The sequence below is a fragment of the Staurois parvus genome, unplaced genomic scaffold (genome assembly GCF_062004578.1).
Source record: "Staurois parvus isolate SC_StPar_1 unplaced genomic scaffold, SC_StPar_1.0 ptg001330l, whole genome shotgun sequence".
Classification (NCBI taxonomy): Eukaryota; Metazoa; Chordata; class Amphibia; order Anura; family Ranidae; genus Staurois; species Staurois parvus.
In genome coordinates this window covers 97173-108902 of record NW_028319126.1, presented here as the reverse complement: position 1 = coordinate 108902, position 11730 = coordinate 97173, and the positions used below count along the sequence as shown (strand labels likewise).

General features: G+C 46.1%; 1 non-coding gene across 1 annotated transcript; it reads left to right on the top strand.

The window, feature by feature from the left end:
- Nucleotides 1–8261: 8261 nt before the first annotated feature.
- LOC149436846 (U6 spliceosomal RNA) lies at nt 8262–8368 on the top strand. Its single transcript, XR_016308256.1, has one exon. It is a non-coding gene; the product is annotated as a U6 spliceosomal RNA (small nuclear RNA).
- The last annotated feature ends 3362 nt before the right edge of the window (nt 8369–11730 follow it).

Genomic DNA, 11730 nt, shown 5'->3' with positions numbered 1-11730 from the left:
CCAGTCCTGAGGAAGACCATTCAATATTTACAACTGTTACTGTAAAGAACCCTTTCCATTTTCCAGGTTAAACCTCTTTTCCTCCAGGTGCTAAAAGTGCCCCGTGTGTCTTTTGTGAACAAATTTTCACTGAGCTTACATTTACACGTTGTGGACACCCCTCTAGATTATGAGGTTCAGGTGTTTTTAATGGATGGTACCATTAATACTAGAGCAGGAGTGGGCAACCTTGAGAAAGAGATCTACCTGAACAACATGGGAAAATTCAAAGATCATCGGGCACATCTTGCTCTGTTTCTCCTATATCCCATCTTTTCCCTCCCTCTGCTCCCTCCTTCTTCATTTTGCGCTGTTCTAACCTTTTTTCTTTTTTCCGTTTCACTCCGGCCCCTACAGTGTTTTGCTGCGGGGTTCCCCCTTCACTTTCTCTCTTCATTTTACTATGTAATTTTTGATACTGGTATAGTTTTTGCTATGTCGGTTCGATATCCTTTTTATGTTACCTTTCACATCTTTGTAACTATACAGTCGGTCCACTTTTTTTATGCTCTGGCACAATCCCCCTTTCCCTGTTCTATAGACTATCACACAATGATTTGTTCTGGTCCTGCTCTGCCGTCATATATGTGAGGTTTCATTTGCTGATGGTCCATTAACCTCACATACTAACTTGATGAACCCCTAAGGATTCAGTGTGACTATTCCAAGTGTTGTTTAGACATTTGTACCGTTGTTCTCTGTATACTGGTGAACAATTTCTCCTGTTTTTTTTTCTTACTGTATATTAATTCCACAAATAAAATAATTATAAAAAATAAAGATCGCCGGGCACAGTGTCGACCAGTGTCTCCTCACTACCGTGTCGCAATGGCGTGCACTGCATAGCAATCATGGGTTTAAATCAGGTGGTGAGAAGGCAACATATCGCCTCCTCACCAACTGTCAAACACACTTGGATCACTTTTCATAGGAGTGTAGAATATAATAGAAGTCTATGGCTAAGTGCAGCAAACCCGTAGGAAAGCTGCAAGTACACTGCTCTGCACCTGCGGTGTGGGTAAAGCACATCAATGTGAAAGCAGCCCTATACTATTACACCCAATGTATTGCTTAACACTGACCTGAAGATCTCTCCTTTCCTGCTGCTGGCACCACTCTGGAGATCCCTACCTGAGATAAGAGGTGGAGTGCAGTTGGTATTACTCCACATGGGACAAGAGTCGGCACCACAGAGGAGGCATCAGCCTATGCGACTCTTGCTCCCTTCTACAGCTCCAACTTTACAAGTAGTCCCTCTGAATTGCACTCTGCTTGATGCTCTTCCGACGGTAGATCAGCAAGCCCAGAATGATCTACCAGTCACCTGGCCATCATATACAGGTTACTGACTCTCGTACTAGAGCATACAAAGACATCTTAGCCAACCTTATTGTTTGGAGACGGTGCTTTTACGGTTCCTTTATAACTGTGCCTGTACCCAGAGCAAGCTCCATAAGACATGGTGTGACCAGTCTGGACCAGCTTAAAAAAAACATGGTTTGACTAGTTTGGACCAGCTCCAAAAGACATTATTTGGCCAGTTTGGATAAGCGTCATAAAGACATGGTTTAACCAGTTTGGACCAGCTCCATAAATACATGGTTTTACTAGTCTGGACCAGCTTCATAAAGACATGGTTTGACCAGTCTGGACCAGCTTCATAAAGACATGGTTTGACCAGTCTGGACCAGCTTCATAAAGACAAGGTTTGACTAGTTTGGACCAACTCCATAAAGACATAATTTGGCCAGTTTGGACAAGCTTCATAAAGACATGGTTTGACCAGTTTGGACCATCTCCATAAATACATGGTTTTACTAGTCTGGACCAGCTTCATAAAGACATGGTTTGACCAGTCTGGACCAGCTTCATAAAGACATGGTTTGACCAGTCTGGACCAGCTTCATAAAGACATGGTTTGACCAGTCTGGACCAGCTTAAAAAAAACATGGTTTGACTAGTTTGGACCAGCTCCATAAAGACATAATTTGGTCAGTTTGGACAAGCTCCTTAAAGACATGGTTTGACCAGTCTGGACCAGTTCCATAAAGACATGGTTTAACCAGTCTAGACCAGCTCCATGACAACATGGTTTGACCAGTTTGGACCAGCTCCATTAAGACATGGCTTGATAAGATTGGTGTGGAGGAACTCAACTGTCCTGACCTCAGTCCTACTTAACATCTTTGGAATGAACTGAAAAAATTATTGCAAGCCAGGTCTTCTCCATCATTAGTACCTGACTTCACAAATGGCCACAACTTTCCACAGACACCCTGAAAAATTGCTGTGCAAGCCTTCCCAGAAGAGTGGAGGCTGTTGTAGCTGGGCAACTCCATATTAACAGCCAATGTTTTGAAATGGGAAGTCCAACAAATGTATATACAGTAGGTGTGATGGTCAGAGGTACAGAGAGTGTACATTGATAAGTCATAACGTTAGGATCACTGAGAGGTAAAGTGAATAACATTGATTATCTCTTCACAATGACATCTGAAAGTCGATGGGCTATATTAGGCAGCAAGTAAACATGTTGTCCCTCAAGTTGATGTGTTGAAAGCAGAAAAAAAGGGCATTGCAGTTTGCTGTGTGGGGTTATGTAGCTGCAGACCGGTCAGGGAGTCCATGCAGCCAAATGCTCCTACAATGGGTATGTGAGCATTAGAACTGGACCACACAGCAATGCATGAAGGTGGTCTGATCTGATAAATCATATTTTCTTTTACATCATGTGGATGGCCGGATGTGTGTGTGTCACTTACCTGGGGAAGAGATGGCACCTGGATGCATTATGGGGAGAAGACAAGCCAGGGAAACAGTGTGATGGTTTCTGCTGGGAAACCTTGGCTCCTGCCATTCATGTGGATGATACTTGACACATACATTGTTGGTGTTCAAGTACTCTCTTTCATGGAAAGAGTATTCCATGATGGCACTGGCCTCTTTCAGGATAGTGTCCTGCAACACTGCAAAAATGGTTCAATGGTTTGAGCAACATAACAAGTCTAAAAGGTGTTGACCTGGCCCCCAAATTCTCCAGATCTCAATCCACTGAGCATCTGTGGAATGTGCTGGAAAAACAAGTACGATCCTTTGGGGCCCCACCTCACAACTTACAGGATTTAAAAGGATCTGCTACTGATGGCTTGGTGCCAGATACCACATCATACCTTCAGAGGTCTAGTGGAGTCCATGCCGCAATGGGTAAGGGCAGGAGGACCTACTCAATATTAGATGGGTCATCATTATGTTATGGCCGATCGATGTATATCTTTATACATACTGATCATATCTCTCTTAACTGCCTCTTAAAAGTAAATAAATAATTCAGGACTTCTCTCCCCATAGCAGAGCTCCTCCGTGACCCTTATTAGACTTGTCTTTTTCTGCAATCTTTTACAGTTTTTGTGAACTGATGCCCAAAATCAAACTGCATATTTCAGATGAAGTCTTACTAATTCTCTATATAGAGGAAGATTATAGAGTATATCTCCCTCTGGAGTATATTCTTCCTTTAATACAAGAAAGTATTGTGCTTGTGGTAGGGGCATTAGAGGGTACATCTTTGTTTATTAAAAATTTTACAAACAAACAACATAATAAAAAAAAACATATTTACATATATACAGAATAAATAAAATAAATATATATAAACAAAAATCGCTTACTTCAGCATAGAAAACAATAAACGGCTTTTTTGCCGGGAAAAACATAAACAGAACCAATCATATTTTACTATTATTAGCATCTTTATAATTTATCTCAGCAAACCCGACTGTCACCTAAACCCCCCCTCAGGCTAAGAAACGATGAAACATTGATCCCATGCATGCAGCCTTTTTTCAAAAATCTGATCTTACAAAAATCTAGGGGATGTGAAAGGACAGAAAGAGAAGCCACGCCCTCAGAGACTGACAGACAGCAGCTACGGGGACCTGACATTCCTCCACGCCTTTGTCCAGGCTCCCGGCCGCCGCCTGTCCTTCTCAAGACCCCGAATTTTCCCAACCTCATCCAGAATGTTGTTCACCACCACCTCAACAGGAAGGACTTTTTTTGCGACCGGAAACCTGACACCGTGCATTCCACGTGTAGTAATGGACTACTAAGCTAACTAGAAAAAGTGTCTCAAAATCAAAGTCCTGGCGAGTCTGAAAGGCACCGTAAGACCACTCCGAGTAACTCAAGTGGGAAAGGAAAGGGATCCCCAGAGCCGCACCCACCCGCTTGTAGACATCTACATTGAAGAGGCACTGAAGCAAGAAATGGTCCATCGTCTCCTCCACCCCACCGCACTCCACTCTTGGACAACCACGGTTCTCCGCAGAGCGATGCTTCAGGTTGAACTTCACATAGAGTCTGCCATGGAAAGAGAGCCAGGCCAAATCCTGAAACTTTAAAGGGATTCTCTCCAGATTCATTAAACGCAGACCCTCCCTCATAACAGGCCTTGGGCAATCCCTCAAGGCCAATGGTTTGCTAAAGGCATTAGAGTGTAAGCTCCTCTGGTGCAGAGCCTGATGTGACTGGCTCACTGTTCTCTGGACAACACTGTGGTATATGTCAGAACTATATACTGTACAGTAAATATATAATAATTATAGTGTGACTGTGGTGGGGACACTGAAGTGTGAGGTCCTCTGGTGCAGACATTAATGTGACTGACTCAGTATTCTTTGTACTGCACTAAAGACTATGTCAGAGCCATATAAATGTATACTAGTGAAGTGTGACTGTGATGGGACATTAGAGTGTAAGCTTCTCTGGGGCAGCAATCTATGTGACTGGTTCAGTGTGTTCTCTGTACATCACTAAGGAATATGTCTGACATATACTATAGCGCTGTACAGACAACACTTATTTATATAGTTCTGACTTATCTATGTGAACCAGGGGTTATTAACCCCTTTACGCCGGGCCGCACATCCGGCGTCTGGGCCTAGACGCCGAGCGGCCGCACATTTGCGTGCAATTAACAAAAAACATATGTGCTGATAGCACGCTCCCAGTCCACATGTCTGGTAGTCACGGAAAGGTCCCAGTCTGCTCTTACGATCGGGACCTTTCCTGATAATGTGACTGCCATGACAACGCGTCACAGCAGTCACATGATCTGTAAACCCCGCCCATCCCGCCTCCCGGCTTCTGGAACTCTTAAAGGGCCGGGAGGCGCCGGCAGAAAGGGGTTAAACTAAAGGCTGAGTTAGTGTGAGTCCCAAACCACTGAACTGTGCTGTGCTGTCTGTACTAATATTCTGAATCTGATTCCGCCACATTCTACCATCTGATTCTGCCAGGATTCCACCCTCTGCTGACTTTTAATTGCCATGTATGGCGTGACATTTTTGGAGGAAATATTTTCACCAGCAGTGCACTCTGGATGTATATACTGAGATAAAGGGGGTTACTAAAATATTTGAACTTTACCTTTCCGAAAGATAAGTAATGGATAGTTCATGTTATGACAGGTTTGCTTTTCCTATATAATGTTTATAGATGTTATACATTCATATTACCTACTCTCCTCTCCTTTAGGCGCACCCTGAAAACCCACCTCTTCAGGGAAGCCTACCCCGCCCCCTGCTAATTGCCGATCTCCTCCACTCTTCCTACCACTCCATCCCCCACAGCTTTTCCTCCTGTACCACTATCCCCTCCCTCCTAGATTGTAAGCTCCAAGGAGCAGGGCCTTCGAACCCCTCGTGTATCGCATTGTATTGTTACTGTACTGTCTCATGTATTGTCTCCCATTGTAATGTACAGCGCTGAGCGAACTATTGGCGCTTTATAAATACTGTATAATAATAATAATAATAATAATCTAAATATATAATGATGATAATGTGACTGATGGGAACATTAGAGTGTAAGCTCCTCTGCTGCAGACACCAATGCAAATGGCTTAGTGTTTTCTGTACAACACTGCGGAATATGTCGGAGCTATATAAATGGATAATAATGAGTTGTAATTGAGGAGGGACATTAGAGTGTAAGCTCTTCAGCTGCAGAGACTGATGTGAATGGATTGGAGTTTTCTGTACAGCACTGTGGAATATGCCAGAGCTATACAAATGTATTAACAGTGTGACTGTGCTGGGCACATTAGAGTGTAAGCTCCTTGGTGCACAGACTGATGTGACTGGCTCAGTGTTCTCTATACAGCACTGCAGTATATGTCAGAGCTATATAAATATATAAAAATGAGCTGTGATTATGGTGGGACATTAGAGTGTAAGCTCCTCTGGTACAGGGACTGATGTGACTGGCTCAGTGTTCTCTGTACAGCACTGCGGTATATGTCAGAGCTATATAAATATATAAAAATGAGCTGTGATTATGGTGGGACATTAGAGTGTAAGCTCCTCTGCTGCAGAGATTGATGTGACTGGATCAGTGTTTTGACCCACCCAGCCGTCCTGCAGCACAGCAGATAAGAGGCAGACATGTAATAAGTACAATAATGACCTTTCTGAGGTCTAATAAAGGATCATTGCTGCATCAGTAATTAAACAAAATGGGTTGGAGAGAGAATATGGATTTCCTGTGATCAGCTAAAAGTCTCCAATGTATTTCACGGGTCAGTGGTCATCCCTCTGGAATACTTCTACTGTGATGTCTCATGGGTCAGCTATCTACACCCCCCCTCTCCCCTCCCGTCTGTCTGCATTGTTTAGGCAGACCTCCAGCCCCCAACTCATGAAGATATGGAGATTTGAACAACCTTTACCGCTCCCTCCATTTTGTTTGACTGCGCTGGTTCACCAAAGAATATTATCCAGGTTAAAAATTTCCTATAAAACTCATCCTGACCTGTTTTTGTGGATTTTTGTGTTTTTGTAGATACTTGCCAATACTCCCAATGCTGTCCAAAGTCACAATGAATCCTCTCTCATCTACTCAGAGGTATTATAGAAGAAAATGACCAAAGGCTCACTACCTGACACTATTTCCGCCTGGCAGTACTAGAGTCATTGGTTCAAATCCCAACCACGGCACCACCTGCCTGCAGTCTGCATGTTCTCCCTTTGCCTGCGTGGGTTTCCTCTGTGTACTCCAGTTTCCTCCCACACTCCAAAGACATGCTGGTAGGTGAATTGGCTCCTGCCTAAATTGGCCCTAGTATGTGTATGTATGAATGTGAGTTAGGGACCTTAGACTGTACGCCCCTTGAGGGTTAGGGACTGATGTGAATGTACAATATATATGTAAAGCGCGTAAATTGATGGCACTATATAAGTACCTATAATAAATAAATAAATATCCATATCCAAGAAGGAGATTTTCACATTCATTTCCAGGGACACCCTGCTGCTGAACCAATGTTTCTAAGGCCACAATGAACAGTGAAGGGAGGCCATAATACAATCTGGTTATGGGGCTGGTTCACTCACTGGAACTTTGTGATCATTTTTAAAGTGGGTGTAAACCCTTCCATATACCCAGTGAAGCAACTTGCCTCAGGTGATACACAGAGATGAAACAAATCCTCCTACATGGTACAGTTGTACCTGTTTATCTGTAGCCTTCTCTTCTCTACATACATTCATACTGGGTTCACATATATGCGGTGTGGTACATCGCATGTGATTCACACAGGAACCGCACCCCATTCCTGCACAAATCACATGCGATTTGTGTGCGGTGCAATTGGAGCCGTACATTTTGTATGGCTCTAATTGCACCGCACCCGCACCAAAAAGCTGCAGGACCCTTTTTTGGGTCCGCACTAGAATCGGATCGCAGGGGTATTCACACCCATGCAATCCAATTCTGCGCATCGCATCGCATCGCACCGCGTTTTGCGTACCACTTTCAGAGTGTAGTTAACATACACACCAGCAGTGGTTCGAATGAACGGGGTGCGATTCTGATGCGGTGCGGAATTCGCACAGAAAACACTGCAAATTCAGCACCGCATCAGTGTGAACCAGGGCTCAAAGTGCTGAATTTATAACATTTGTCTGAGCTTTCAAAAAGCAGGGGGCAGAGAGCTGAAATTACACTCAGAAGAGCTCAGTGAGGAGAGCTCTGAGTGCTGATTGGAGGGAAAAGACACACCCCCCACCACACAGCTCACAGAAACGGAGCTGAGGCTGAAATCACAGGCTGTGTGCTGTTGCTCCCTTCCCTGTCACCATTTTCCTCTAGGTGTCATGAAAATGTGTCAGAAGTGACTCACAGACAGCAGAGGAATAAAGCAGCAGAAAGAAATGACACTTAGTGTGCTTGCTTCGGCAGCACATATACTAAAATTGGAACAATACAGAGAAGATTAGCATGGCCCCTGCGCAAGGATAACACGCAAATTCGTGACGCGTTCCATATTAAAAAAAAAAGAAATGACACTTAGTGCTCTTAGTATACACTAAAGGGGATACGCTTTATTCATATTCCATGTCTGAGGTTTACAACCACTTTAAATCACATGAATTTTATGTTGACGTGGAACTCCTATATTGTCACACTGAATATCTATTTAATGGCTAAAATCCCATTTCCCATACATCATATAACTCCTCTTCCTGCCCTCCACAACAGACAGCTCACATTTTCAGGAGTGAAAGTTCTGCTTTGATAAGGATGCTAAGGACTGTATGTTAAATATAAAACAGCGGAAATATCACTGAAATAAAATGTGGGGGGAAATCCGGCGCAAGAAACACTTTCATAAAATTATACTTTTGTATCCAAACAGAGCAATAAGAGTCTTCCAGAATTCCACCTTCAACCCTAATGACCACCAACAGGATAAAGCCAACATGTAGACAGTCAGGAACAGGGGTGGACTGACCATTTGGAAACTCGGGGACTGCCCGAGGGCCCGGGGTCAGTAGGGGGCCCCATGAGATGCCCCTGGTACCTTTTTCATAGGCTTTTTTGAGTTTGGGCAAGGACACAGGGACCCCATGATCCCCTATTGCCCGGGGGCCCCATGAGTTGTCAGTCCGCCCCTGGTCAGGAACAAGTTGGGTTCCCAGAGCTGTACACTATTTCCATGGGGTCAGCATCTGCAACCTCCGGAGAGGTGAGTGATGTTCCCCCCCCCCCCTTAAGTTCCAGACGTCTTGCTTCTGTGGAAGGTGTGGATGCTAGGACACAACTGTGCGGGCTATTCTCTCCTTTCTGTATCTATATGGTAAATACCAGGCTCGCTATGTATTGTAACTGATTCAACCTAAACAGAGGGGACTGTGGGGCAGATAGGGATCCTCTGAGGCCACATGATGACATCATCCACCCATCCTCTGGTGACATCTGCTCATCATCTGATGACAACATCTGTCCAATATTATTATTATTATTATTATTATACAGTATTTATAAAGCGCCAATAGTTCGCTCAGCGCTGTACATTACAAAGGGAGACAGAACATGTGACAGAACAATACCAATACAATGCAAAACATGAGGGGATCAAGGGCCCTGCTCTTTCGAGCTTACATTCTAGGAGGGAGGGGGTGGTGGCACAGGAGGAGATAGCTGTGGGGGATGGAGTGGTAGGAAGAGTGGAGGAGGGAGGCAAGTTAGCAGGGGGTGGGGTAGGCTTCCCTGAAGAGATGGGTTTTCAGGGTGCGCCTAAAGGAGAGGAGAGTAGGTGATAATCTGATGGGTTGGGGCAGGGAGTTCCAGAGGATGGGTGACACCCTGGAGAAGTCCTGGAGGCGGGCATGGGAGGAGGAGACCAGGGAACTAGAGAGAAGGAGGTCTTGTGAGGAGCGGAGTGTGCGTGCTGGGCGGTACTTGGATATTAGGTCAGTGATGTAGTTCTGGGCAGTATGGTGGACAGCTTTGTACGTCAGCGTTAGGATTTTGAATTTGATCCGTTGCACAATCGGAAGCCAGTGGAGGGATTGGCAGAGGGGGGTGGCGGAGACAGAGCGGTTGGAAAGGTGAATGAGTCTGGCAGCCGTGTTCAGGATGGACTGAAGAGGGGATAGCCAGCGGCGAGGCAGGCCAGTGAGGAGGGAGTTGCAGTAGTCGAGTCGTGATATGATGAGGGAGTGGATGAGCTGTTTAGTGGTTTCTGGGGTTAGGAACGTGCGGATTTTGGCGATGTTGCGGAGGTGGAGTCTGCACGAGTTTGTTAAAGATTGAACTTGGGGCTGGAAGGATAGGTTTTAGTCCAGAATGACACCCAGTACTCTGGCCTGCAGGGCGGGTTTGATGGTAGCGTTGTTGGATGTGACGGAGAAATCAATGGGGGGTGGTGTCCGGGCTGGGGGGAAGACAAGAAACTCGGTTTTGGAGAGGTTCAATTTAAGGAAGTGGAGCGACATCCAGTCTGATATGTCGCTCAGTAGGTGTGTGATTCGGGCTGAGACCAAGGGGGTGAGGTGGGGGGTTGAGAGATAGATTTGTGTGTCGTCGGCATAGAGGTGGTAGTTGGAGCCGTGAGAGTGTATGAGTTGGCCAAGGGAGGAGGTATAGATGGAGAAGAGAAGGGGCCCGAGGACAGAGCCTTGAGGGACCCCAACAGAGAGGGGGAGTGAGGGGGAGGTGGTAGCATTATAGGTAACGCTGAAAGAGCGTTGTGACAGGTAGGATGAGATCCAGGAGAGAGCAGAATCTCTGAGGCCGAGGGAGTGTAGTTTTTTGAGGAGGAGGGGGTGGTCGACTGTGTCGAAGGCCGCAGAGAGGTCAAGGAGTAGGAGCACTGAATAGTGTCCATTAGCTTTGGCGGTTAGCAGGTCGTTGGAGAGTTTGAGTAAGGCAGTTTCGGTGGAGTGTAGGGGATGGAAGCCGGACTGTAGGGGATCGAGGAGGTTGTTGTCGTTGAGGTGAGAGCATAGGCGGGTGTAGACTAGGCGCTCGAGGAGTTTAGATGTAAATGGGAGCAGGGAGATGGGTCTGAGGTTGTTCGGGTCATTGGGGTCCAGGGAGGGCTTTTTAAGTATGGGGGTGATGTGTGCATGTTTCAGAGGGGAGGGGAAAGTGCCTGAGGAGAGGGAGAGATTGAAGATATGTGTGAGGGAGCGTAGGATGGAGGAGGAGGAAGGTCGTAGGAGTTGTGAGGGGATAGGGTCGAGGGGGCAGGTGGTGAGGCGGGCATCAGAGAGGGTCTTGGAGACTTCCTCGATGGTAGTAAGGTCAAAGGTGTGGAGTGTTGGGGGAGCTTCAGTATGAGGAATGTAGGGTGGGGTGGAAGAGGAGGTCAGAGCAGTGGTGGGGCCGTGGGAGAGGGGTGATGAGGGGGTAGCTGAGTGAGGGTGAAGGGGGTTGGAGAGAGTTTGAGCAGCGACGAAGTCCCTGCGGGTTATGTCGAGGGGGAGGGGGGATAAGGGGGTAGCTGTGTGAGAGGGGACAGGTTGAGAGGGCGTGTGAGTTGCGGCAATGTCCTTGCGAATTGTGTCAATTTTGTTTTTGAAGTGATTGGCAATCTCAAGGGCAGTGAGTGAGGTGCTGGGTGGAGGTGGGGGTGGAGAGAGTAGAGAGTTGAAGGCAGAGAAGAGTCGGCGAGGATTGGAGGAGAGGGCCTTGATGAGGGTCAAGAAGTAGGCCTGTTTGGCAGCATGGAGGGAGGAGGTGTAGGTGCGGAAGGCAGATTTGTAGCGGGTGAAGGCTTGTTTGGATTTGGTTTTGCGCCATAGTCGCTCTAGGGCACGACTTTGTCTTTGAGGGTTTTCGTGTGATCAGTCTGCCAGGGCTGGAGCGGTCGGGGTCTGGTGTTGCGTGTGGTTAAAGGCGCTAGTG